The sequence below is a fragment of the Artibeus jamaicensis genome, unplaced genomic scaffold (assembly GCF_021234435.1).
Source record: "Artibeus jamaicensis isolate MK-2021 breed Jamaican fruit bat unplaced genomic scaffold, CSHL_Jam_final scaffold_584, whole genome shotgun sequence".
NCBI classification, from domain to species: Eukaryota; Metazoa; Chordata; class Mammalia; order Chiroptera; family Phyllostomidae; genus Artibeus; species Artibeus jamaicensis.
In genome coordinates this window covers 1,630,056-1,653,753 of record NW_026522048.1, presented here as the reverse complement: position 1 = coordinate 1,653,753, position 23,698 = coordinate 1,630,056, and the positions used below count along the sequence as shown (strand labels likewise).

The following is a 23,698-nucleotide window of genomic DNA, read 5'->3' as shown; positions in this document are numbered from 1 at the left end:
AATATAATAACCTTCATTCTTGTGAGATGGAACTTAAAGACATTAAATTCCCAATTTGTAGCTCAGAGGTTGCCTTATTCTGAATGCCTATACTCAACACGCTTTATCTTCATCTATTTTTTCTTTGCTTTAGTTACTACATACGTTCATCTATCTTACCCAACATACCATAAACGAGGAATATACTTCTATTGTATACTCGTCTTTATCTTCTACCATTCCTCATTTGTACACCATACATAAAATGTTATATATACAGAAGTTTAACAATTGTTTTCTAAATATTAAATGTCATTGTAGGACAGTACACATACGGAAGTTGTGATGGTCTGCAGTGAATTCATACTAATCCTATCACAAAACTGGAATTCACTTTTTGAGATAAATTTCTATCGACTGCTTGACTTTCTATAGTTTAAGCATAAAATGTACAGAAATCCTAGTTATGAACTTTCTGAATACTTGGATTATTTCTAAAAAGCATTTACTGAGATTCTGTCCTAAATGCTGCTTGCTAGGCAGTATGACTATACAGTGGTAACGTATATTTCAGAATGTATATCTGAACATATAAAACCTAAAAGTATTTTTGTAAATCACCGCAGCTCATTCTAATCTACCTTTTTTTTTTTTTAGCACTTAGGCTCTTTTAAAAGAAAATATTCTCAATGACAGCAAATCTTCACTTTTCTGAAAATCTATCATCAGGAGAAATTTTTTAAGTAAGTGTCATTACTAAGCAGATGGCTCAACACTGTATTTTAGGAACACTGTAAAACCGGTGCTATCATGTCAACTGTTGTTTTCAGCACAGGCACACATGATGAAAGGCATTACTTTGTAATGCGAAGTCTCAATTCAGAATGTCAACATCCTACGTCAAACTGACTTGTTTAATCTTGTGGAATGAATTTGACAGAATTATGCTTTTTAAAAATTAATAAGCATAGATTTTTACCATTTATTATTTACCACTTACTAATTTTGACATGAGTACTTTCTTGGATCTTGAAGGGTTATGTTCTTCTACTACAGACCTTAACTTTTTTCCCCAGATATCACAAATACCACATTTCATCAAGAATTACTATTTCCTCCTAAATTTTCTAGTAGCATAAAGTCTCCCTTTAAGATCAGGATTGTATCAAGTCTTCAGTATATGTCACTTTATTTTTTTATATTTTATTTATTTACTTATAGAGCAAGGGGAAAGGAGGGAGGAAGGGAGGGAGAAAGAGAGGGAGAGAAGCAATGATTGGAGAGATATATTAACTGGTTGCCTCTCTTATGTGAGGTGCCCAGGGAGGGTTGGGGTGTGGGGGAGGGGGAAGAGAACCACAACCCAGGCATATGCCCTGATCTGGAATCCAACTGGTGACCTTTTGCTTTGCAGGACAACGCCCAACCAACTGAGCCACATTAGTGGGTAGTGTTTGTTACTTTAAATATATGGCACAATATTCCCATAACCTAAGCAGAACTAGATTTAAATTTGGCTTTTTAAAGTCAATTATTTAGAGTCAGTAAGAATAAACCAAATCCCTAGCCTCTTCTTGTACATTTTTCCTCAAACCTTAAGTGGATAGGCAGCAACTACTTCAAGAATCATCCAAGAACATTGTAATTGCAAAAAAAGAAAAAGAAATCTAGCTCTTGGCATTACTACAGACTACTGGTAACACATCAGAGACCTGACAGTGTACTATAGCAGAAAAAGCAGTCCTGGGGAGTCTGAGAGCTGGGCTCAGATCCCTTCGCCTCCACTCAGCATTGGGGCAGGTAAATTGACTCACTTTCTCTATGTATACAGAAAGAAGCCTTCACCATAATTGGAGAGTGCTATGCAGAATAAGTAATACCAACTGTCACATGCAACACACTTTTGAATGCATCAGTCCTCTTGAAACTATTAAAAAAAAAAGAGGTTCTTTATCCTCATGACCTGAAATATTAAACCCACTAAGCCAAATCCATTTTAACACACACAATGACCTGAAGTCTGTGACTGTTACTAGTATAATACTCGAAACTCTTCTCCACGTCAAAAGCACTTATTTATTCAGCAGAATCGGGTTATGAGATTTTTGGTATAAGCTGAAGCTTATCCCTATAAAGATGAAAATTTTATTTTAAATATTTTACACAAAAAATCTTCCAACAACATACCACAAAATTAGCTCAGATTATTTAAAGAAGTCAAACATAATTAAACCAGCAATTAATCACTCAGAATTACTGTTCATTTTTTTAAGACCCACACTCCGCCAGGTCCTGGGGACATAAACTACCACCAACATATGTGGACCCCTCCCTTGAATAACTCTCTCTCTCCAGGGAAATGAACCTGTAAACAGGTAACTCGAAGATGACAAATGATATTTTAGAAATACCACATTTCCCTGGCTCAAATATACTGCAGGAATCATTCTTACTTCCCAGCATTTGTAGCCTATAAAATAGGAAAGTCTTTCCTTTTTTCCATGTTGAATTGATAGGAATTTGAATCCCTACTTTATTTTCTTAAAGAATCTTTCAAAAATCTATAAGAAGTAACACTGAAGCCAAAAGCTAGTTTATACACAAAATGCTTGTCACATGGCAAAGCAATGTAAGAAAACAGGATTTGCCACCTCTCAGAAAGTCACAGAATTTTCAAACTAAGGAAGAACAGTGTTTCCTTTTTATGCATTCACACTCGGAACTACTATTATATTAAGGATAAATTTTTTAAAAAAGATAATGAAAAAAACTAAGTTTTAGCAATGGGAAATGCAAACAAAACCTACCTACTTATACTAAGTTTCAAAGGTCAGTTGTGTTAAGGAGGTTAATATCATAGAACAAAGGATTATAAAAAGAAACATGTTACCATGTTATCATCCCTAATCACTGGCCAAAATGATTTAGATGACTTACAATTCAGAAAGGTCTGAACTCAGACATTTCCATGTTGAAGAAAATACCTATTAGATGTTTCTGTCATTTGGCAAAACTCTTTTTTTAACATAATTGAATTTTTCATTTCACTCCCCACAACTATTATCATATCAATAATTTATATTCTAACGTTTTAGAATCAAGAAAATGCTAACTTTAATATAAACCAATGGTAACACACAGAAATTGACCCTGCTTAGGGAAGCTGAGGGAATGCCGCATCAAAGAACTGACTTTTAAAAAAATTAAATCTCTATTATTGCTTTTTTCATTACCATTAATCCCCTTATACACCCCCTCCCAGCAATGACCACGCTGTCGTCCACGTCCATGAGTCCTTTATCCCTTTTGCTCATTCCCTCAACCCCCTAACTCCCCCTCCCCCTTAGCTGTCATCTTGCTCTCTCTGAGTCTAACTTAAAAGTGTTTTCAAAAAGGAACAGTATTTTGTAATGTGGGGAATTTAGGCAAGGGGAGCACGATGTACAAAGTATGTCACAGAATAATGAGCAGGAGGAACATGTCTGTAACAAAATATGAACTCTGGGTACGATCTGAAGTGAACACTGTGATAGCAAAGAAACAGGAGCACGGGGACTCGGTGTCGACCTGGCTAGACATGCATGAATTCAGTAAGTGCTAGAGAGAGAAGCACCCAACTTTCTGGAGAGGCTGAGAGGGCTTCATGAAGGAGTTTTCATGATGAGTAGTCCAGATAAGGATACTCCAGCTGGGAAGAGCAGCAGAGAGCTTCTGTTTTTGAACCAAATTTTCCAATAACTTTTGCGAATTCCTATTTTGATATTAAAAACCTCTGTTTTCACTGTCAAGATGTCAACTTTCAATTCTTTCTTGTAATACTTATGCTCACCTCTGAACCTTTCCAGTCTCCAAATTTGGTCTCATCTGCGGTGTACTGGGAAACATTATCAAAATGTACATGAAATGTATATAAAATAGTAGTAAACACAGGAAACAAACACAAAGTGGAGTGAGACACTGAGAGTTTTAATTCAAGGAATCCTGGCTTCTAGGAGGGCTTTTACTGCCAGTTGCTAGGTTCTCTACTTGTTTCACATGGTTCAGGAAACTAGGCAAATAATAGCCTTCAGGCTACGAGAGAAATTATCCCACTTTCCCCCTTTCTGCTAGCCTCCTCCTTCTTTCATCCCTTCCCATTTCAGAGATATTCTAGATGGCAATTAGTCCACTAAGTTTCACTCCACAAGACCACTAATTCAATGACATCAACATTATAGGAATGTCATGCTACAGCTATTTTGGTACATTTTATTCTTTGACACCTACAACTTTTCTAATTAATTAAGAGGCCGTACTTGAGGGGAAAAAACACAACTGCTTTGGACATTTAAATACATATATATTGATGTATATCTACTAACTAGATGTATAAAAGTTACATTCAATCAACTATCAGCTATGCTACTCTCCCTCCCCCATACCTCCCACTTCTACAGCTGTCATCTCAAAGCCCTCAACACCACTATCATCTAGTGATTTTGGATAACTCCAGACTTTTTAAGTGCATTTGCAGCTTTAAGTTAAATGGTAATCTCTCTAGACCTCCTCATGTGATTCAAAACTCTTCATCTTCTCGTGGTGCCTGCTTTATGGGGCTACCTAGTACTGAACACTGACGACGGGACATGGCCAAAAAAATCTCCTCTAAGATGTTTTCTCCCCTTTCAGCACAAAGACCTTCATCAATACAGCCTCTGCCTGGGGAAATGTTCAATATGCATCTACAGGTACACATCAAGAAAGAAGACAGTAAGGGCAACTCCAAGATTATAACAGAACTCAGAGCTTGGCTCTCAACCTTGGCTGTACATGGATATAAAAGCAGAGTTCAGAGCAACTTAAAAAAAATCCTTCAAAAGTAACTGTGACAGAAGAACAGGTGTCACTATCAAGATACCATGAAATTACTGAGATCTGAAGGTTTGACAGCTGACTCCAAAATGCCTTTCTTCTATGTTAAGAATAGCTAGAAACAATATATCCCCTTTCGATACAGGAGAGATCAAAGACCAGGAAGGACACATGTGCACACACTTACATTGGTTCCTTGGAAGCATACAGCACCTGATGAATCAGTGAACAAAAAAAGAAACTGAGAAGGAACACGGGACACACTGACTGAGGCTGACTTCAAGCTCTGCATGACAGCCTCTTTCTGGCAGGTCACAATTGTTACTGTCTAGCACAGTGACCACAGGGCATTTTTAAAAGACATACATTTCTCCAAAATCTTAAGTTTTCCCCTCAAAATCTGAGGATTAATAGAAGTCAGTTACAATGTGGTAGAAAGAATCTGCTTGAACACCTTCCTGAAACTTTAAGGTTTTATTTTATATACACTAGAGAACATTCACTTTTTTGCATTACCTCTTAACATATACTGCATTTAAAAGTCTGTATGTTGCATTTTTGTAGAGTTGTTTCCACTATAAGAAAGAAGATATATATTAACCTGTAAAGATGTATTTTACTGGAGTGGCCAAAAAGTTTGTTGGTGTTTTTTTTTTTACATAAGAAGGCTCTAGTAAATGCTTAGTTGTCTTTAACTTCATTTGAACCAATTTTGTTAGACTGTCTTGTGATTAGCATGTGTTTAAAATAAACTTATCAAAATTGGTGAATTTTTGTGTAGGCATTTTAATATCGAAGATGGAAGAAACACAACATTTTCAGTGTATTATACTTTATTACTTGAAGAAAGGTAAAAATGCAACTGAAATGCAAAACAAACAAACAAAAAAAGATTTGTGCAGTGTATGGAGAAGGTGCTGTGACTGATGAAATGTGTCAAAAGTGGTTTGTGAAGTTTCTTGGTTCCACTGACCTTTTAGCCAAATGATTCTTTGCTGTGGGGCTGTCGTATGTGCTGGAAGACGTTTAGCAGCACCCCTGGCCTCTATCCATTAGAAGCCAATAATGGGAGACAGGTGACAGACTCGAATATCCAAATATCCAAACCAATAAAGTTATTGGTGAAAATGAAGTACGTGTCTTTTACCTTACAGAAAAACCACACAGACTTTTGGCCAACCCAATATAAAAGCTTTTTATCTATTCATTTTGAAATAAATGTAACTTCCATTTTAATGGCCCTCTTAGTAGTCTATTCCACTTAGTGAAGTCTGTCCTACCTTTTAAAAGCAAGGAAGGTAGAAGTGTTTCAGAAAGATTTAAATTTATATAGCCTCATTAAAACAAAATATTTCTCATTTTCTTTTTTTAACATTTTTTATTGATTATGCCATTACATTTGTTCTACACCCCCTCCATTCCCCTCCACCCTGCACACCCCTCCCCCACCATCCCCCTTTAGTTCACGAACATGTGTCTCTAGTTCTTTAGATTTTATATTTCCTCTACTATTCTTACCCTCCCCCTATCTATTTTCTATCTACTGTCTATGCTACTTATTTTCTGTACCTTCTCCTCTCTTCTCCTTCTCCCACTCCCCTGTCACTAACTCTCCATGTGATCTTCATTTCTATGGTTCACTCCTGATCTAGCTGTCCTCTTAATTTGCTTTTGTTTTAGGTGTGGTTGTTGATAACTGTGAGTTTGCTGTCCTTTCACTGTTCGTATTTTTTATCTTCATTTTCTTAGGTAAGTCCCTTTCACATTTCAGATAATAAGGTCTTGGTAATGATGAACTCCTTTGAATTTGGTCTTATCTGAGAAGCACTTTATCTGCCCTTCCATTCTAAGTGAAAACTGTGCTGGATAGAGCAATCTTGGTTGTAGGTCTTTGGTTTTCATGACTTGGAATACCTCTTTCCAGCCCCTTCTTGCCTGTAAGGTCTCTTTTGAGAAATCTGCTGACAGTCTGATGGGAACTCCTTTGTAGGTGACAGTCCCCTTATCTCTTGCTGCTTCTAGGATTCTCTCCTTCATTTGAATCTTGGCTAATGTAATGATGATGTGCCTTGGTGTGTTCCAACTTCTTTGGACCCTTCTTCTTGGGTCCAACTTCTTTGGGACTCTCTGAGCTTCCTGGATTTCCTGGAAATCTATTTTCTCTGCCAGAACGGGGAAGTTCTCTTTTATTATTTGTTCAAATAAGGTTTCCACTCATGACTGTTCCTCTTCCCCTTCTGGTACCCCTATAATTCGAATGTTGGAACGTTTAAAGATGTCCTGGAGGTTCCTAAGACTGTCCTCATTTTTTTGAATTCTTGTTTCTTCATTCTTTTGTTTGGTCATTTTTTCCTTCCTTCTGGTTCACTCCCTTGATTTGAGTCCCAGTCTCCTTTCCATTACTATTGGTTTCCTGTGCATTACCGTTCATTTCAATTAGTTTAGCCTTCATATGTTCCTCTAATTTGGGGCTAAAATCAACCAGTTCTGTGAGCATCCTGATCACCAGTGTTTTGAACTGTGCATCTGAAAGTTTGGCTATTTCTTAGTCACTTAGATTTCTTGGCTCTGGGGCTCTGAGTTGTGCTTGAGCCATTTTTGGTCTGTTTGCGCCATTAAGTATGAAGAGGGGAGCCTTAGTTGTTTACCAGGGGGGGGCCACCCAGGTGGCTGGTTTGTGATGCTGTATGTGGGGGCAGTGTCAGAGAGGGAGCAATGGCGGTCCTTTTCACTAGCCCAGTCTGTCCCACCACTCGCCCGGCCTGTTTGGCCTGTTTATCCGAGCGGAACTGTGCGAGCCTGCTGCCCGGCGCCGTGCGGTCTCAATGCTCACCTCTTCACTGGTTTATCTGCATGCAAATGCGCAACCTACCGCAGACAGCCAGCCGCGCCTCTTCCCCGTGTGCGCTCGTAGCTAGCGTGCACCTGGGATCCACGCCTTCGGCTGCTTGCGTACCACCCGGTTGGGGATCTTTTTGGTCAACCTGCTCCGCTGCTGGCTTTGCCTCTCTTACCATTTCGTTGAGCATTTTGTTGTTTTCGGACTCCGTATTGTTGATTTTCTGTGTGGTTTGGTTGTGTTATTGTTGTTAAAATTTGTTGTTCTTAGATTTGGTTGTGCGAGGACGCAAGGTGTTTCCACCTATGCCTCCATCTTGGCGGAAGTCTCATTTCTCATTTTCAAAAGTATCTTTCAGTTGGCATATTCTTCAGCTGGAGTTAAAAGAAACAGTGCCTTGTGATAAATTTACCTCAAATATATTACAGTTTCTAAGGAGAGACAAAATGAACACTATACTGGAGTCCAATACAAGTAGATTCAAATTCAAGACTGGACAGGAGATGTTCAATCAAGAGTCATTAAGAATCTCACAGGGCAAGTGACTGAAAGATTTATAGTCCATGTTCTCAAACTGAATGTCTTATGGAGGTGTCAAACATGGAAACAACAACAAAATAAGAATTTTAAAAGTGCTATGATAGACCTGACTGGGTTAGAGTGTCTTCCAGATGAGCCAAGGTTGTGGGTTCAATTTCTGGTCCGGACCCATATAGGAGGTGTCCGTAAGTACATGAGTGGGTGAAATAGTAAACCGATGTTTCCCTCTTTGCCACCCTACCTCTCTTTCTAAAGTTGACAAAAACATAAATGAAATATTAGTTTTTTTAAAAAGTGCTACAATAATTTGAGAAAGTAAAGCAGAGGCCTAGAAATGAATGGCATGAACTATACACACAGCAAGAAAAGATAAAGAATCTGAAAAACCTAACCAGCCCCAAGACTGGCAGAAAATTTTAACCAAAAGATAACAAACTACCAAAATCCTTAACCCGGTAATTTAAAAGGAAAAAAATCATAAATGAAGATAAACATCTCCAAATACAGATAATTCACTGGAGGATTATTTAAGAGAAAAAACTTAAAACCCAAATATCCAACATAATGGGAGGAAATATTACATTCATTAAAATGTTGATTAAAGCCCTGGCTGGTGTAGCTCGGTGGATTGAGCACGGGCCTATGGACCAGAGGATTGTGGTTTGATTCCCAGTCAGGGCACATGCCTGGGCTGTAGGCCAGTTCCCAGCAGGGGATGCACGAGAGGCAACCATACATTGATATTTCTCCCCCTCTCTCCTTCCCTTCCCCTCTAAAGATAAATAAAAATATTTTTTAAAATGTTGATTGAAAATTTAATGACATAAGAAAATGACAGAAAGTTTTTTTCAAAGCACACACTTATGCCTACATTATCTCAAGCATGTAAATAGGTGTATAAATTTTTTAAGATGGAAAAGAAATCAAAATGTTAAAGTGGACTATTTTTCAGAGGTAGGATTATGAGTGATTATGACTTTTTTCATTTTTACATTGTTCTGTTTTTTCCTAAACATTATATAATTGGTATGGTTACACTTTAAATTGGTAGAAAGATTGTGTAAGTCATCGTATTTTAGAAGTGCCCTTTAAAATCATTAATAACCCTTTTCTTTTTTAGTAGAGAATATTTCTCCCCCAAATTTCACAGAACCCACTCATTTAAACAGAATAATATTTATAAGTTGCTGAGAATAGTACCTGGAAGGTAGAAAGTAGGTGCACAGGTGTTCACTTTACATTTCAATAATTTTAAGTCTCCTTTATTTAGTCAAAGTACTTAGTGTGTTTTAGAACTGGTCAATTTCCATGGCACCTTGGCAAAAAAAATTTTCTTTTCTCTTCTGAATTCTGACACTGGTTTTTAATACTCACCTGAGGACGTAAGTATTGATTTTAGAGGGAGAGGGACAGACAGACTGAGGAACACTGACGTGAGGAACATCAGTCAGCTGGCTCCTGCGTATGTCCTGACAAGGGGCTGAACCCACAACCTAGGTATGTGCAACTGACCGGGGATCTAAACCACAACCTTCTGGTGTATGGGACGATGCTCCAACCAAATGAGCTACCAGGCAAGGACTGAATTCTAACATCTTTTAAGAGATCATTGCTGTCTTCTCTGAGATTCTACTTCCCTCAAAGAAAGCAATACAAAGAAATTCAGTCAAATACCAAGTTCCCAAAGGGAAGACAGGGAGTTAAGGATGGCAATGGGATTTTAAAATATAGTCAATTGTAAGACACATCTACAGAAGTGTACCCCTTAACAGATTTACTAAAGGGTCTCCCTTAAGTCAACATTCCATGGGATTAAACTCTTAACATTAAAAAGAATATATACTTACGCAGATGAAGAAATGGAGAAATCATGTACCAGATTCTTAACTGGGAATGGGCAATATGTAACTAGTTAGAAAACATCTTCATGGTTTTTATGAGTTGCTTGGGATGTGTATAGAGTGGTGATGTGGTAGTGTGGTGATGAGGTGATGTGGCGATAAGAATACCTCAGGGGAAAGGCAAAAAAACCCACAGATGGCAACCAACTTCTACATAGTAAAGGAATGACAAACTTGAACTTGCAAAATGGAGGAAGACTTAAGACGGAAATGAAGGACATTAAGTCATCTGTGGATTGTCTTTGCTAAAAAAGTCTTCAGTCAAGCCCTCTGTGCTATTCACTTACACTTTCATAAAAATGGATTCATTTATACAAATACTAAATCACATAAGACTGTACAGAGACACAAGAATTAAATGACAGGTGACATAGCTGAGTTATCTACACACATGAATTCATTTTTAATCTTGACAAACTTATACATGCATAAAGTTTGTTTAAAAAACAGTTCTACAAGGCCTTTTATTTATCAATTTTTAAAAATATCAGCAGTTCTTTTACCCCCCTACCTTATTTTCTCCTCAGAGGCAACAGGTGCCTTTCTTCTTAGCACCCAACTCCATCTCTACTTACAGTGTTCCTGCCTGCTTCTTCAGTTTCAGAAGACACACCCACACACACACACATTCACACACAACCTTTCAGCACCATTTTTCCTCCCACCCTCAGCACAAACACAAATGCTTCCCAAAGTATTTTTATGCAAAGTATGTAAAGAAACTACAGCTCAGTAAGAAACACAACCTAGTTAAAAGGGGACAGATACCTAAACAGACTGGAACCCAGAATATCCATCAACTGATAAATGAGTAAACAAATTATGGTACACCTATATAATGAAATCCTTATTAGTAATAATAAGGATTGAAATATTAATATACATGGCATGGATAAATTTCAAATAATTATGCTGAATGAAAGACCAAAAAGAGCACATACTGCATGATTCCATGCAATAAAGTTCTAGAAAATTCAAATTAGTCTACAGTCAAAGAAAGCAGATTAGTGGTTGCCTAAGGAAAAAATCCCACCTAAAGAGGTGGGATTGGGGGAGAGGAGGAAGAAGATTACAAAAAGACACAAGGAAACTTTTAGAGGGATCATTGTGCTCATTAATTTGACAGGGGTAGTAGTTTCACTGCAGTACAGATACAGCAAAACTCAAAGTTTTCACTTTAAATATGTACAACTTACTTTACGTCAATTATACCTTAATAAGGCTATAAATACATAAAACTTCTTTAGGAATTCTGGACTCACATATGGCACTTTCTGACTACGGACTTCACTGTAGAGTGACTGACACTTTCTTTTTTTAAATTAAATTTATTGGAGTTACACTGGTTAGTAAAATTGTATGTTTCAAGTGTACAATTCTACAAGTCATCTGTATATTATATTGTGTATTCACCATCCAAAGTCTAGTCTCCTGTCATCATTTATCCCCATTTACCCTCTTTTACCTGTCCCTACCCCATCCCTCTGGTAATCACCACACTAGTGTGTATGTCTATATGTTCTTTCTTTGTCATTGTTGTTTTTTGCTAAATCCCTTCACCTTTTTCACCCAGTCCCACAACACTCTTCCTATGAGTCTGTTCTCTGTATCTATGAGTCTATAGCTCTAGTTTGTTTTCTATTTATTGGATTCCATATATAAGTTAAATCATACGGTATTTGTCTTTCTCTGATTGGCTTATTTCACTTAGCATAATGCTTTCTAAGTCCATCCATGCTGCTGCAAAGGGCAAGATTTCCTTTTTTATGGCTGAGTAGTATTCCATTGCACAAAGGTACCACTGCTCTTTTATCCACTCGTCTACTGATAGGCATGCACTTGTGTTTTTCCCAGATATAGGTTATTATAAATAGTGCTACAATAAACACAGGGAAGCACAAGACATTTTATTTAGGCAATCCCATCATACAAATACTAAGCCAATGTCAGAATCTTTAGGTCCCTTCCCTCAAGTTGGTCCGAGTTCTTGGAAAAGACAAACTCTGGCCAGCACCCTGAAAGCTCAGGAAAGGAAGAAGGCTGGGAATCTTAACATAAATATGTAAACTTCACTTAACTCACATTTGAGCATACTTTTGTTAGGGAGCAGAGTTAAATGCCTGTTATATGCCACTTCTTTAACTGGAAACTTTAAGTACATTTATTGAAAAGCTAAATCATCTTCATTAGTGAAATACAGCATATCACAAGACGAAACACCGAATGATGACAAGCTAGTTAAAAAACAGTATTGGAAAACAAACCTAAAACTGGTTGAAAATTTGACATGGGGGGTGGAGAAGACTTACACTGTCCAATCAGTATTTTTTTAAGTCAACCTTCCAAGAAAGAATATTAATAAAACTCCCTGACTTGATATTTTGTACTGTGTGTGTGTGTGTGTGTGTGTGTGTGTTGGGGGAAAGGGTGGATAGTTAACAAAGAAACCAAGAGATTTACCTGAGGTCATTTGGCCTTTTACTGGTGAAGATTAAAGTCAAATTTAAATCTGGAGAGAACTTAGGATAACAATACAGAGTAAAAGCCAAAATCAGAAGTTTTAGGTCCAGTCACTTATAGGAATATCATAAAGATACACAGGCTCTGAGAAAGGTGGGCATTCCTACTTAAAGGTAGGCTAGGGTAAGAGGTCCAGAGACAAGAGAATCAGGTAAGTTCCAGTATTCAATGACATATATAAAAATAGAGGAAGCAGGTGAATTTTAAACTTTACCCTAAATCCATTGTGCATGCAGTGAATGACTGATGTTTTTTCCCCGATAGCTGACATCCAGAGGGTTGGATGCTAGAGGATCTCCTTTTCCTGATGTGTCCTATCTTTCCCACTTCACAGACTGACCTTCCTTGTTTTCAGTCCTCTTATTATTATTTGCACTGGTGTCCTTTAACTTAGTTCTCCACCACAGTATTAGTTGTCAGGAGTGTCCAAAGTACCTGAAGTTTGTAAGTCAGCATAGTTAAAGCATCATTCACTTAATTTGGGGTGTAAGTAGAGAAGAAAAGGACAGAATTATAGCAAAGGAAATGAAATGCTTGCATAACTCTAGGTATTAGCAAGGTAATACAGAGTATATGCCAATGTCATCCCCATGTGTCCCAATTAAAGATCAAAATCCAACAGGAAAACATCATGCTATAAGCCATTTCACTTTTGCTAGTTCCACTGATTTATGCCTTGACAGATTTATTTTTATTTTTTCACTTCCAAAACCATTCTACCCTTCTCTCTTGATCAACAATTTTACTATGATTATTACTGCAATGTTAAAGCAAAAACAAGTCTTAGAATTCCATCTATTATACCCAACCAACAATTAGGTCTATACAATTTAAAAGGGTTGGGAGAACATTGAACAGCGGTGCACCTGTACAGTTTCAGCTGTGCTAATAACTGGAAAATAATCTCTGGGGAGAAACCATTTCAAGTCTTTTTTAAAAAACTATAATGGCTTACATACCAAGTTTACATAAACATTAAATTATTCATATGTTTAAAATTACAACTCATAATTTACATACTAAATTAACATAAATCATTAATTACTCAAATGTCTGACATTACATGAACATTCAATAGGAAATAATGAAGTCAGATATAGGCTGTCCTTTCTGGACCTAAGGAAGGCAGTTAGAAGGAAAACCACATCATTATGCTTTACAACAGAGACCATATACTTACACTTCCTGATGCCTATAGTGATTCTGCATCAGGTCATAAGCTAACTAACAGTTCACTCTCAGTTCATAGAAAATAACTCAGAAAAATTACAGCTTGCAGTAAACAGACATTTAAAAACTCAACTTCATAATATCCATGTCAATGAATAGTAACTACAAAAACATCATGCTTTAAATTTTAAACCATATATATGTTTCAAATTATGGCATTTTACATTCTGCAATGGGCTGACTGATTACAGATCCAACAAGCACATCTTAAGAATATCAATCCAGATGAAAGGAAAAGATGTCGCAAGCCAAGAGAATAGTAAAACCGGACATTTTAAGATACAAATATTTATATTATATTATATTATATTATATTATATTATATTATATTATATTATATTATATTATATTATATTATATCTATAATATAATATAATATTATATATTATATTATAATGACTATATTATATTGACTATATAATATGACTATAGCTATATTATAATGACTATAATCCGAACACAATTTAAAGCAAACAAATCGCTTACTACATTAAAATTAAAAAGTGGAAAAGACTTCCTATACAGAAGCTAAATTCTATCATCCTAGCAACATTCTATGAAATGTAGCTATTCTCCAGAAGTAAAACAGGTTGCCTAAGAATCCATCTGAGCGGAAAAAAAAAAAAAAGCTTAAATTTCAGAGGTAAAAAAGACTTCAAAATTCTCCAAGAAAAATTCCTTAAACTCATCTTCTCTTTACCTTAACAATGTAAGCTACACAATATCTAAATCTTAAATCAATATGCCCCAAAATACTGATGAAACACTGCTGACCAAGACAAAAGGGCATTAACAGATGGGAAGTATATGATCAAACTACAAATGTAGAAAAACTGGGACAAAAAAAATAATGCGTAATGACCAGGAAAAGTAAACTAAGGCTGAGTTTTGAAGGATGAGAATCTTTAGATGGCCAAGAAAAGGGAGGCTGCTATCAGCCTCCCTTTATGTGTGACAGGAAGTACACACATAAAGTCACAGCAAAAGGAATGAGAAGGATGTCTGTAGGACATGGCTAGACTGTAAGACTGTCGTGTAGTGAACAGTGAGCAGTACTACAGCACTGCTCTCAAATCCAGGAAACACGATTCACATTGTGTTCTAAGTGAACAGTACCCCATGGAGGTATGCCAAGTGGTGATCCTGGTTAAATAATATAGAAAAGTACCAGATGAGATGCTCCACTCAAAAAAGATTCTGTGAAACAGGGGAGCAAAACAGTGATTACAGTTAGATAAATTCAGTTCATATTACCATATCAAAGTATGGAAGAAGTCCCAAATGGGGAAACTGCATAACCCAGCGTATCTTTAATTTGGATTTTGCCCTACTCCCCTCATTAAACTCCTATTAATGTTTCTTAGAACCAGTGTTCTACAACACACTTTAGAAAACATGGAGCTATTTTATAAAAGGCCTTCAGAGTCATGTAACGTGTTGATGAAGAGGAAAAAATGAGGAACCACTGAAAGTTTTTGTGAAGTGGCAACAGGAAAGTTACTTAAAAATGAACAAATAAAGAATTCTGACACAAATATAAAAGGTAGATTAAAGCAGCAGATCTGAGAATTTTGACAGTAAGACTCTTTAAAATCTTTCTGGGAGTGAGCTCATTGAGTCAATACAATGAATAATAAATCCACACTGTTAATAACCAAGTCATTTAAAAAGCACCTTTTTAAATATTCAAATCTTTTGAACACAGTCAAATCATTTTTGAGATCTACTTTTCAGAAAATAACATTTACTCCTAAATTTATCAGGTCTTTACAGTAGTTATACTAGTTTACAGTTAAGCTGTATAATCTCAGATTTCACGGTGTAAGCAAGCACTGGTCCATTCAAAAATATCCTTATTCCTTCTCCAGAAGCCTAGGTGACAGGAACATTAACACAAAGAGGATATCTGAAGTTTTGAGAAACTATATTGTTGAGAGTGATTGTACTTAGAAATACCAAGTAATACTTACTGTGGAGGTAACTACAAACACTCCATACTGTTTAGAATAAGTGATAACTGCCCTAGGAAAAAATAAATAAAAAAAAAAGCTTTGAAAAATATGGTGGGAAGTGTACCTATAGTTTATCTGGATCCTGCTGCCAGAACACTTTATTAGTTTAGATTTCTACAATCATTTATAATTATAACTCATGATTCCTAAATACGACCCTAAAGCATAGGCAACGAACCTAAGTTTTGGAATAAATAAACAAAAACAATGTTAGGCAGCCTTGAGTTGGATCTGCTTTGAAATGAATTTCATTATAAAGTGTATTTTAAGTACAGATGCAACTATTTACTATATTACTATAAATGAAGCAAAAACAATAGCATCTTAAAACTCAGAGAGAAAGTAATCCATATATGGCATATACTATTAGATAAAACAGTTCACAGAGTCTGATCTGTTTACAATAAATGGACCTTCCTACAGATTGCTGAACTACAGGAACTGTTATTTGATGTTTAAGTGAAATAGCAGTAACTTCTGTCTGAATGCACAAGATGGTTAAGTTACTAGTCACAACATGAATATTCTTTTTTTAAAAAAATATTTTATTTATTTATCTTTAGAGGGGAAGGGAAGGAGAGAAGGAGAGAAATATCAATGTATGGTTGCCTCTCATGAGTCCCCTGCTTGGAACTGGCCTGCAACCCAGGCATGTGCCCTGACTGGGAATTGAACTGCGATCGTGTGGTTCACAGGCCTGCGCTCAATCCACTGAGCTACGCCAGCCAGGGCATACAACATGAATATTCTTTAAAGATCACTAGGCACTAAAATTCTGGTTTTGAAGGAACAGCTGCTCCTTAACTGAAACTAATAAGAACCACTAATTATTCACCAATTGTATGTCCTTTTAGTTCGAAGGAACAGCCAATGTCTTTCCTGCTAACAAAAAATAAGAGCTAGAATGAAGCATAAATGTACAGTAGTATATTGACGAAGCATGCATTACTTTTACAAATAAGCCCCCATGTTTAAGTCATTTGGAATAGCAGGCACTGAGGCATGAAAACAAAAGAGAAGAACATTCTCTGTCTAGGAGTTTACAGTGCTTAATAAGTAACTTAACTAGAGGTGGACCTTCTGAAAGAAGACAATGAATACCTGTAACAAACATTGTCAATTTATCAATTTCACAATTATCACAAAACGCCAAGTCCATACATCAAACTTGGCTAGCTGCTAAACATCTTCCAATGTATAAGACAGCCCTCACAGCAAGGAATTATTTGGCCCGAAGGTCAACAGTACCAAGAAATTTTGCAAACCACTTTTGACACGTTTGATCAGTTACAGCATCTTCTCCATATACTGCACAAATCATTTTTTGCATTTCAGCTGTGTTTTTACCTTTCTTGAAATAATAAAGCATAATATGCTGAAAATGTGTATTTTCTTCCATCTTCAATATTAAAGTTGCTGCACAAAAATCACCAATTTTGATGTTTTAAAAAAAATGCATGTTGATTTTGACAGCTGTCACAATCCAATCTAACAAAATGGTTTCTAATTGAAGTTAAAGGTAGCTAAGCACTACCAGAGTCACCTTACGTAAAAAAACAAACTTTTCAGTCAACCCAATCAATCAATGATGCCCTTCTAATTTTACTTTATAAAAGCACCTCTACTACAAAATATAATTTTAACCTAGTTATGAATTCAACATCAATGTTATTCAAAATGCAGATACTGGGCCCCACCCCAAATCTGCTGAATCAGAATTTCAGAGGAAATGCCAGGGAATCTGCACGTTCGTGAACTCCCCCAGGTGATCTTCATGCACACTAATGCTGGAGAGCCACTACCTTTCTCATGAGACATGCAAAAAAGTTTTGGATTTCAAGAACTAAAATCTCTCAGCTTCAGGCTTCTTAAACTAGATTTTATTACATAAATTAATATTTCAAGATTTAGGTAATAAACACATTGTGGAAGAAAAACAAGTACATAAAAATTATAGCAGAAACTAAAGGAAACATAAGCCATTTTATTTTTAACTCAAAATTTAAGACACACCTAAATCATTTCAGAGACCAACAGGTCTTTGAAAACAAAACTGCTAACTTAAAAATAATCCAATCTCTAATATTAAAAACGTAGTATTTCAAATATGTTCGAATTCATTTACTCAGCTGTTAAGTAAATCAGGCTATGAACTGTTTATATTACACAAAATACAAGCAATGATTAAATTTATAAAGCTAAGCCCAAACGAATCTGTTTATATTACACTATAAAATGTACTCTGGTCAGAAACTGATTTTTCATAAATTTATATGTAACTTTAACAAACTTACATAAACACATCTAATAGAAAGAGCAATGCAGCAAAAACTACAATTCACCTAAGTTCTAGTTCTGGCTAATCTGGCTGCTGGCTATGAAACCGTAGAACCTAGACAAATTATTTTACATGTGGAGACATGTGGTAAGGTAGGGCAGGGCGGGGGAATATGGTACAACTGTTTACTCATCTCACAAGATCATATACTGTGAGAATCAAGTAAGAAAATATGTAAAGTACATTCTGAAATATTGTAAAGCACTTCATAAATCAAAGGCATTGTTATTATGAGAGCAAAATTTGAGGGACACAATCTTTAGGTGACTGCTATATACAGAACAATAAATCTAAAAACTGGCCCTTCAGATTCAATTGGATATAGAGCATATTTGTAAGTATATTCTGTAAATTATAAATACAAAACATGAAAAATCAATTCAGTTACCTGTACTATGACCCCATTTATAACATCTATTTCTTGTGATCGGATATAAATATTAGATAAACTATGAGTTGATCAATTATATTTATTCTCTATACTTCCATATATTTTATAATTTCCATAATCAATTTTAACCAGACACTGTATGTTTATATACAAAACATCCGTAAAAGCTAAAAAAAAGTCTCTTTTATTTTTGAAAATTATGCCCATAACTATTTATCATTTTTTCCAGTGGTATCTCAGATTTTATAAACTCCAAAATAAGCTGCTCTCAGCACCCTTCTATACATTATGACACCTACTAGAAAATAATTATTCTCTTCCGACTAGGTGAGTAAATACTCTTACCCAAACTATAAAAATAGAATTCTTAAGTTTCTCCTTCCTAATCTTTACTTGGTTGTTTTTTTTTGCTCATTCATCACAAAATTCCAGAATTAAAAAGTGAAAACGACCAGTTTTAATTGCATATGTGTAAAAAGCTAAAAGGATAAAAAGGGCAAAAACTCTTTTTGGCCAGTGTTGAAAAGACCAGCGATGACAGTTGTAATTAACCATTCCTCTTAAAACCTGTTGACCTATACAACTCAATTCACATGATAAAAGACTGTTTTGTCCAAAATGAAGTCTGCCTGACAAATGAAATCCCCAAATCAAGATCTCTTATCAAAGTATGAGTAATGATGTACAATTAACTCTGCATATATGCATCAACCTAATTGCTCAATGTCTTTTAACTGGGGGCCATATTCCACAGATTGAATAAGCATAAACCACCACCTTTTACTTCAAGCAGATTTGTTTAGTTTTACTTAATGAAATTTATCTATAGTTCAATAGCTTGTTTTATAGCAGTTTCTGAAGAAATCCCAAGTGTTGAAACTTAAAGGCAGATAGGGCAATAATAGCTTGTCGTTTATAATTAAAACTATATTTAGTAGTATCCACACATATTAACTTATTCATTATTTAAGAGCTAAATCTTTGTTTCTTTATGGTATATTTGCAGTCCCAATAATTGAAAACCATTCTGAGCCTGAGATATAGTGTACCTTAAATGTTTTATTTGTGGGGAAGGGGGACAGAAGGAAGCAAGTGGGCAGGGAAGGAAATCTCACCAATCCAACTGTCACTACAGCATTTGGTTTCTAAGCAATAAAAACTGCATTTAATTTTATATAAAATACACGAGAAGAGCCATATATGGAAACCATTTTTTCCAACACTGTATTTAATAACTCTGAATGTAGTCCTGCTGCAAGACCTAATTTGTATTACTTAAAAACAATACCAAATTAAACAATTGGCCCGGGCTGGTGTGGGTCAGTGAATTGAGCACTGGCCTGCAAATTGAAAAGGTCACCGGTTCAATTCCTAGTCAGAGCACATGCCTGGGTTGCCAGCCAGGTCCCCAGTTAGGAGTATGCAAGAAGCAACCCATCAATGTTTCTCTCCCTCTCTTCCCCTTTCTACAATTAATTAATTAATTAATCAGGTACAGTAATTGTAAAGGTCTCAGTAAAACTATAAAAGGCAAGCTGTTGGAAGATGAATAACAAACAAAAAGAATTACTATACCTTATTCAAACAAGGTTAATAACTTTACGTGTTTACTTTAGAAGGTAAATAGCACACAAACCAAAAAACTGTAAGACCACAATCATGCTGGTAGGTACCCTTATTTGGTGACAATGGCTAGTTGCCACTTACAACGTACCTATTACTTATTTCTTCTCCTAAGTGTTCAGAGCTCATTACCCCAGTTTCTCACCTCGTCTCAGAATCCTACACTAAACCCAAGCTTCAATTTAAAAACTATGATTTCCCATTTAATTGCAGAAATCCGCCCTAAAAGAGTGAGGGATTACAGAAAGATGAAGGCAAAGTCATCTTATACATGTAAATGAAGATGTCAGTAATGACAACTGCAATAAAAATCAAGAAGGCGTACTCAGAAATTTTCACAATTTTAATAAAACAAAATCATGAAATTTTAAATTAAAGGTGGCGCTCTGTCCTCAACTCACCCTACTGTGACTCACTTTTGCAGACTATATGGTAGGCAATAACAGTTACTTTTCAAAGATCTTTGCAGTTAGTTACACCCAAGCCAAAATCAGGACAGAGATCCACCCTTAATTACAGCAATTTAACTGTCTCATTCAAAGCAAGGTAGAAACTAAAACATCCCCTTGAAGTCATGGCTAAATAAGCCCATGTCATATATTAGCTTTCAGAGGTTCCCTTTAAAGAAAATGTTTTCCATTTATTTTAAATTTGAACTCACTAGGTCGAAAAAGAAAGAGGGGGAGAGGGACCCATCAGAAAGGCACAAGTACAGAAAGAGATTCTCCTCCAATCCCTCTAATTCCCGCAATCCGCCTCTGCCACACACAAGGACGGGGAGTCTGGGGAAATCTAGCAGCAGGGCAAGCAGTGAAGGCCCTCCATTCACTCACATGGGCCACCATCCAAAGGGTTACACACCCTTTGCCCCAGCAGAGCCTCGTACAAAGCAGATCCTTACAAGTACTTCTTATTATAACATACACCCACGCTGTATAAAAGCTTTATTTTAAAATAACACTGTCCTCAGGTGGGGGAGGTTAAACACAACAAAAGCTTCCATGTTGAAAGGCAGATAGTCCAAGACAGACACCAACATGTACCTACACACGTAAGAAAATAAATCCCTAACTAATTTATCATGAACAGCAATTAAAACCAACAGGAGCCATTAGATTATTAATAAACCCAGAAAAGTGGAACGCACAGCAGCCAAAGTGGCTGTCCACTGCGATCTAACCCCAGGGAAAGGTAAAAATACACCTGCAATCCCTCCGCAGATTTAGCGATCCCTTCAGCCCACCCCGAGTACCCCCTGCCCTGCCGTAGGCGTCAAGTCCGCTGCACCGTACAGGATACAAGCACACTTTCCAGTGCTGCGAGTCCCGCAGAAAACTGGCGAATGCAATGCGCACAGAGTCCAATCTGGCTAGTGACCGCGGCGCAGGACCAGGGGTCGCTAACTAGCTTAGCCACAGGATTCTCCTGCAGGATGGAATAAAAGCAGCACACCCCCAACCTCGTAACTGAAATGCGGCTCTTTCTCACCGACCCTTTCCAAAGAGGCAGTTGGAGAACGCAGGGTATTTTTTTTGTTGTTCTCCTAAACTAAACCCCAAAGCGCAAATCGGAAGCAACCGGGAACATCCTTGGGGGCGCGAAGGGGCAGGCGCCGGGAGAAAGGCGAGACAGCGGCTCTCCAAGTCCAGGGAATCACCGTCAGGTGTGACACGAATCAATCACCAACGAACAGGGTCCAACGAGGCGTCCCCTTCGGAGACCCAGTAGGTTCGAAGCCGGGGATTAATAGGGTGACCCTCTCCGGACGCGGGGAAAGAGGGCCGGCCACCGCTGCCCTCAAGGTCACCAAGCGCCGGGCGGGGGCGGCCGGCGGCGGGATGAGCTACCTCTTGGACGAGAAGGCTCAGAGAAGATCTGCGGGTGTACACACTAAGCCCCACTGAGCCCTGTCCCTCGGGTCTTGGGCGGGGCCTCTCGCCGGACCCGGTGCTGAAGCGCACGCCCAGGAACCCGCTCACCTTTAGGATCTCCTGGTGCGGGCGCGGCAGGAGACAGCCTGCGAGAGGCCCCCCGAACGCCCCGGACCGCTTCTCCCGAACCCGCTAACGCGGCTGCAGTCCGCGGGGCACCCAGCTGTCAGGGCCCTCCCCGCAACGCCCAGACTCTCGTGTTCCGCCCGGCCTTCCCGCAGGTGACTTATCCCATCGCCCCGACCGCGGGAGGACAGCGGCCGCCACTCACCTCGCTGGGCAGCGGGAACCATTTTCCGAAGGAGTAAAGGAAAAGGAGGGTGCAGGAGGGTCGAGGTTAGGGTAAGTGACAGCGGGAAGCGCAGAGAATGGGGGCTCGTTCCTTGGAGTGTCCGCAGCCGGCTTCCAGGGCTCGGGGCACCACGCGGAGGTGCGATTGCACCTAGAGAATGAGGCGGTCACGGAGCCGAGAGGCTCGGCGTCCACCAGCCGGGGCTCCCTACTCACGCTTCACTGTGAGGAGGCGGCGGAGCAGGAGGAGGCGGCACCCGGCCCGGCCCGCCCAGAGCCCGGCAGCCACCGAGTGGCCGCCCGCGTCCCCGCAAGACCCGCCTCCTCGGCTCCGAGAAGCCTCACACAGGGCGCGCCGCACTCAGCACCGGCTGCCTCACGCCGCCATCCGCAACGCCAGCGGCGGGCGGGGTGCAGCCCCCTCGGTGAGCACCGCAGCCTGGCCCGATCGGGGCGGGGCCCGCGGCCACCAGAGAGGACAGCTGAGCACAAGGGGACTGCGCGCAGCTTAGGGCAAGAGTCCGTTTGCACCGGGTGGCCCACAAGACTGTTGGGGAAGGCAAAGGAAAGAGAACTCTCACCGGTTCCGGTCTGGCGCTCCCTTCTTTTCACACCCACACGCCTCTCCCTCCACGCTGGCGGCGCAGCTGCTCCCGCTGCCGCCGAAGCTCGCGCCGCCGCCGCCGCCTTGGCTGGGCGCGGTCACGTGATGCGGCCCGCGGGGAGCCTGGGGGCGGGCAGGCGCGCGCCCGCGCGTGCGCGCGCCGAGATAGCAAGGCTCTGACTGGGAGTGTGATCCAAGCGGAGTACAGAGGGCGTTTAAGGGGAGGACCAGGCGAGCGCGTCCCCGCTTGCGAGCGCGCACCTGGCGATTAGAATTTGCCCAGCGGTCGGGAAAGGGTGGCTGGAGTGCAGGGCGTGGGGGACTCACGCCTCCGCGCGCCCCTCCCTCTCTTCCTTTCCCGAGTGTCCGGACTAGCTGCTGCCCCGCCCCCTCCCACCAACTCTTTTCCTCCTGCTGCTGCCTGGGATTGGCTGGGCGGTTCTGACGTCCGTGTTTCCATGACGTATCAGGGCGCAAGGGGAGGGAGACGGGCGTGGGCGGGGGAGGGGGTGGCTGAGGTGCGCAAGGCGGTAACTCTGTCAGTCACTGGGCTCTGTCGATGCGGGGCCGGACTATTGCGATCGTGGAGGTTGGAAAGCGATGACTGCCGCAGGCGGACGTCTTTCACCTAGGGCCCCGCCAAAACAG

The 23,698-nt window shown here is 39.1% G+C and overlaps 1 protein-coding gene across 3 annotated transcripts in view; it reads right to left on the bottom strand.

Moving 5' to 3' along the window:
• Positions 1–23,120, bottom strand: part of ATP2B1 (ATPase plasma membrane Ca2+ transporting 1) — a 127,740-nt gene extending 104,620 nt beyond the window's left edge. For 2 of the 3 annotated variants that reach the window (XM_053658798.1, XM_037150715.2), the window contains exon 1: positions 23,028–23,120. The gene's annotated coding sequence lies outside the window, so the exon portion shown is untranslated. Of the gene's footprint in view, positions 1–22,426; positions 22,645–23,027 lie in introns of those variants that run through there. The other variant, XM_053658799.1, reaches the window with a different exon arrangement.
• Between the last annotated feature and the right edge of the window lie 578 nt (positions 23,121–23,698).